The following is a 6,311-nucleotide window of genomic DNA, read 5'->3' as shown; positions in this document are numbered from 1 at the left end:
TCAGATAGGAGCTTTTTTCATCTAGTGGAAGTTGCCAAAATCCATTTTTTGCATCTAGGAGACTAAAAACTGTACAACCCTGCAAGCTGGTAAACAGTCTTTCTGATGTTGGAATTGGGTAATGGGGCCTTAGGATAGCTTCATTTAAAGGTCTCGGGTCAATGCATATCCTCAGTTTTTTAGGACTGTTCACAACTACCATGCTGCTAACCCATTCTGTAGGCTGTTCAACTTTGGCAATAATGTTTTGTTGCTCCATGTTCAACAGTTCTTGTTTCACTCTGTTATGAAGAGCTAGAGGTATTTTTCGAGCTGCTGCAACATGCGGTATGGCGCCATCTTTCAGATTAATTTTTATACACCTGTTTAACCTTCCATTACCAGTAAAAACGTCTTTAAACTCATCTAATACATCTTTAATGTCAGATGTGACATTCTGCATAATATCAGGGGGATCATCGGAGATGTTTTGCAACTGATACATGCGCTTGATGAGACCCAAACTTTTACATGCATTAAGTCCAAGAATAGGGCTAGAGTGTAAACTTGTAATAACAAACTTAAAACAACCTCTTGATTTGGTTGATTTACAGAAGAGTTTACAAATACCATTAACAGGAACAGGGTGGTTATTATAAGCTAGAACTGGCTGATTACAAGGTAACAACTTTGGTTTGTTGTTCAAATTATCAAATATATTCTGTGGAAGAACGTTAACCTGTGCACCAGTGTCGAGTTTAAAAACCACTGAGCATCCATTAACTTGAATGTTTTGAGTCCATTCTTTTTCACCATTATCACAGATTGTATTGAGTCTTAGTTCTCCAAGAAAATATTCATCAACTTCTTCAATGATGTTTACACGGTTGCCACTTTTCTTGAGAGGTTTAGAACGGCAAAATTTATACCAATGATTCCTCTTCCCACAGTTGTTGCAGGCCGTACCAAACGCTGGACACTTTTTAGGTTCATGTTGAAGTCCACAATTTTTACAACTATAGCTGTTTTGCTTTGGGAACTGTTGGCGAGAAGTAGAGACTAAATTGATTTCATTTTTGGAGCTCATTAAAGTCACTTGTGAGCGTGACTGCTCTGCTGCCCTGCATTCGCTGATTATTTCATGCAGAGTTTTTGCACGTCGACTGGTTTCTCTTAGCAGTCTTTCTTGCAATGGTTTGTCTTGCAAGCCATGAATGATCTTGTCCCTAAGCATTCTATCTGGTTCTTGATAATTACAATCAATAATAGCTAGCTTAAGCCGTGAGAAGAAGTCCTGAAATTTCTCTCCGTCGTTTTGCTTAATTTCCAAAAAGAGAAATGATGAGTAAATTTCATTTTGATAATCTTTGAATTGATCATCAAATGCTTTCAGTATTTGGTCAAGGCTTACCTCAGTGGCTGGAGGCAGTGGTATAAGTGTGAAAGTGCGATAGATTGTCTTTAACTCTTCACCACATACATGTCGAAACAAAGCCGTTTTCCTTTTTTCTGACTCAGATGAATAGCCAGAAGCCTCAAGATAGTCTTCAAAATCTTGCTTCCAGAATCTCCATGATTCTGAAGGATTTGAAGCGTTCACGTTGAATTGCTTAGGAGTTGGTAGGCTTGTTGACATTATCGATAAATGGAAATAACAAGTAAGCTTGACCAGATTAGTATTTATAATGCTTAGTAGGCAGTTTAACTTTACTCTGACACCATGTTATGATGTTGGATATCATAAATTAAAATGATTAAAGAAGATAACATTATAGCTAAGTTTATTGAAAATACATCTTGTTTACATCATACTGAAGATCGAAGTTACAGTGCTTATTCAAAGATAAAAGTTGAAGTAAATGTTTACATGTTGCAATATATTATCTATAAATTGAAGTAGAAGTTAATAAACTATATTGATTGATGGATTGATAATTTACAATATATGACACAAATAATATCACATAATACGTCATTTACGAACGTACCACTTGGATTTGGTGAAAAAGTATCTTCGTGGGATCTAAAATCTATCTCTAAATTGAGGGAGTGGCCTTCACAAAATGAGATCCCCTCTGCAGAGGATTAAACTTGTGATGGCATCTCTTCAGATCATCCTCAGGGATGTTTTCCAGACCGTCGCCCAACCTATGCTTCCTTACATTGATGGAAGAGACACATTCAGTTTTTGTCAGAAGGGCGGTTTTTGTCATTTTTTAATTTCTCAAGAAATATATACTTAATCAATTATTTTATAACTTAAGAGGTTCTTGCAATTTTTCATAGTTAGCAATGAAAAATACGTTCTTCCTTTCGGCAATCTTAATCCTTTATGCTTATAAAGCAAACATTAGGCGAAAACTGACCATCCTCCTTGACCTCCTCTGCGGTACACTTCAAAAGAAGGCCCCTTATTTTCTTTTTTGATAGCTTACTATTGAAATCAACATTCAGTATTATCAATGATGGTCAAAGGTATTATTTTTATTGTTATATTAACTTTAAATATGTACAGAGTGGAACAGCAGCATAATCATTTTAGGGCAGAAAAAGTGTGTTTTGGAGCGAAATAGTCTAAATATTCGGAGAAGCATAGTGCTTGTAAAATTGGATTTTTGACCATATTTGAGCAAATAAGATAACATTTTATATAAATTTTAATAGAGATTAGGAAAAAATGCATTATTAAATAAAAAAGATGTAATAGTAACGCAATAAAGAACTAGTGTTCAATATTTATTTCTGTAGGCTTATATTGTATTTAAATAAATATGCATTTTAAATAATTTTAGAAGACTGTTAAGTGTACAGACCTGTTTGTTCATTTCCACATGGTTTTTCAAATTATATCTTTAATACGATGTTATTACAAAAAACGAATTTTCAATTTCTTTCATCACTTTTTTAACAACTGAATTAACCCACAACATAAATCCCCATCATATACCGATCTTTCTTTTTTTTTTTTACATATTTTTTCCTATTTGTTTGATATTTTTAATTACATACGGTAATTAAAAATTTCAAAAAATAGGCAGTAATGATACATTTGAACTTCGTATAAGTAATGACTATTTGTTTATGATGTATTCGAAAATTACTTTTTGACACATCTGACTCCATAGTAATTTTACGCTTTCAGATTATTTTTTCGATCATTTCAACTTGATTTTTCTAACCTCGATATTTTAAACACGATATCATTATAACACGTGTATGTCGAATTTTAAAATATTAATTTTAGACTTGATCTATTTGTGTCGATTCTATAGTAAAATCTCATCATTTATAGATTTTTTATCAACCCTTTCCCCATAGCGTTTCCAATTCCAATATTTCTAATAGTACAATGTTATATTATGACAACAGTGATTCTGCTATTCTGTAGAAACTACGGGTTTTAGGACCATATTTCTGGGTCCTTTTTTTTACAAAAGCAAATCCTTATTTAAAATATTAACTCTCCACCTTTTTCAGGCAACATAGCCAAATTTTTCAACATAAAATAAACATCCTTTGAGTTTTTCAAAATCACAATTGGTTAAACTTGAATTTATAAAAGTGATTGGGAGAAATTTTTAGATTTCAACAAATATTATTTGTAAATACATACTAAACAAAAACATTTACAGCATTAATATTAATGATCATATTGATCTGATAATGAAGTGTTGAGAATTAAACAAACTAACAAAACCTTAAGAAATTCATATTACAAAAGAATACATATTACGTGAATCCTTCCCAACAAATCTAGCTCAGTACGCGCTTATGCGAGTTGTACATTCCTCATAAAAAATGATTGGCACTTTTATATGACATATAGCAGTATGCAGAAACAGATTATGGCACAATCAGTAGGGAATGAGGACGGAATAGCCAGGTTCATAAGGCACTGGGCTCATGTCCAAGAGGTCGTGGGTTCATTCCTCGCCGCCCAGACTCCCCGTGTAGTAAATAGTGACTGATGCACGTTAAATCTGTAGAGTCTCAAAGTCCTCCATGTACCCATAACAAATCAATACCTCTGGCGGTACTGATCCAGGAGTTTCCTTGTCTTCTGGATTGGTTCAAAATTACAAGGCTAGGAAGTTGAACATTAGTAGTCGTAAATCCAAAATTGGTCAGCTGTTCAAAGACGGTTATAAAATAAAATAAAATTAGTAGGGGATGAGCCGCGATGGCCCAGGGGATAGAGCGTTTGCCTCCCAATGAGGCGAACCGAGTTCAAATTCCAGTTGATACGAATTCTGCATACGGCTTGCACTGACCACAGTTCTGACGTGAAATATCGTGGTAGATGGATCATGGATTAGAGTCCCCTTGCCATTAAACCGTTGGAGGTTCTCTTGGTCTTCCTCTCCATGTAACGCAAATGCAGGTTAGCTCCATCAAAAAGTCCTGCACGAAGGCAAATTTCACCCAATACTCGATCTAGGAGTTCCCTTGTCTTCTGGATTTGGTTCAAAATTACAAGGCTACGAAGTTGAACATTAGTAGTCGTAAACCCATAAAATTGGGTCGGCTGTCAACGACGGTTATAATATAAAACAGAAAAATAAGTAGGGAATTCATTTCATCGAACATTGCAAAAACCAGGCTTTTTATGGATTTATGGCAACAATTGATAAGACACAATAAAAAATCTGTTTTTGGAGAAGAAAAATAAAGCACTTTTTAGAAACACCCAACTTAAAAAGCACCTTTAAGAGCTTTTAAAAGAAGATAGTAAAAAATATTCACCTTCAAGCACTTTTTAAAAAAGCTATACACCCCGTTTTTATCAATCAATATACTCATTAAAAATTCTTCTATCGGTAGAAAAAAAATTCAAAACAAGAGTTATAGACAATTAAGTCTTTTAATTAGGACAGATCAAATGTTTGCATCAAGTAAAAGCAACAATGTAATTTGATATGATAGAAAAAGATTAAAAAAGAATAAAGATTGATAAGAAAAAGATTTTTGTTCATATTAATACAAAAGTTCTGTTATAATTTAGCTTATAGTTAGGGAATTGCATGTCCCAAAGGATGCATCATAACTTATTTTTCAAGTTCCCTCTGCAATTTTTGGCAAATTTGATGCGTTTATCAGGGTGTGTAGTCATATTTTTCGACGAAAAATAAGCACCTTTTAAGTACTTTTCAAGCACTCAAAAATATTTTAAGCACTTTTCAAGCACTCAAAAATATTTTTAAGCACTATGTACATTAACAAAATGCAAAATAATTTTCAAAGACTTTACATGATCATGATGAAAATAGCTAGTTTCTGACAGAGAACTTTTTTCTTGATTATATTAGTTATTATAAAATGATTGAGAGATTTTCGGTTCGATATCAGAGGGCGGAAAATGAAGCCTGAAATTGAGAGTATCTTGCAAAATGCAGCAGAGTTGCACATGAGAGTGCAAAAATCTCACCGAACCCAGCTCAGTAGACGCACCTGCGGACTCGCAAGTATTTTATCTAACATGTAAAATGATTGGCGCTTTCATACGCTATGGACCGACAGTACAACCAAATGTATAATTGTTGAATGAATTGTGAAAATGTTGGATAGAACAATGTAAAAGCTTGCTTTTGTTTAATAAAAATGCACGCTTTACCATGGCGAAAATCGACATGTTAAAGAAAAAAAATCTCATTTTGGAAAAGGGAAAATTAAGCACTTTTTAAAAGCACCCAATGAAAGAAGTACCCTTAAAGGCTTTTAAAAAACGAAAATAAGCACCTGTAAGCACGTTTTAAAAACGCTACCCACCATGGTTATAATACTTATTTCATTATTTTAGTAATAGCTTCTTGACAGGCTCCATTCAATGGGGGAGAAAAAGCACCTAACTAAACTTGTAATCGACACAGGTAAGAAACGAAAATTATTTGCTGTTTTGAAGCAACAAAACTGACTTTTGCACACAAATTTGGCTAAAGTTGAGCTTTTTGCCCAATGAATAGTGTTACAGTTTTGGATCAGGTTGGAGTAATTTTGGGGGAAAAGAAATTTATTGTTTTGGAGCGATTTCAGCAGCTGTTCCAACCCCTGTATGTTTCTTAACAACAAAAAGCTCTCTACAGTAACCTGTTGGCAAGAGGATTCTAACCCATGACGTGTCTACCACTGAGAATATTCTATGTCAGCAGAGTGGTTGGTATGAGCTCGTGGCAAAATTCATATTGATCAACCAATGCTAGGATTCGAACCAGGTTCACCTCATTGGGCTGCGAGCACTCTATGCCTTGAGCCACGGCAGTTGAATACTATTATGACACACTTTTACTGAATATTTAGAATTATTTTCAAAATGAAATAAAAAATATACATCAGAG

Source organism: Parasteatoda tepidariorum, chromosome 6, assembly GCF_982258835.1.
Source record: "Parasteatoda tepidariorum strain Cologne lab strain chromosome 6, Ptep-v5.0, whole genome shotgun sequence".
Taxonomy (NCBI): domain Eukaryota; kingdom Metazoa; phylum Arthropoda; class Arachnida; order Araneae; family Theridiidae; genus Parasteatoda; species Parasteatoda tepidariorum.
This window is presented reverse-complemented; position numbering follows the sequence as displayed.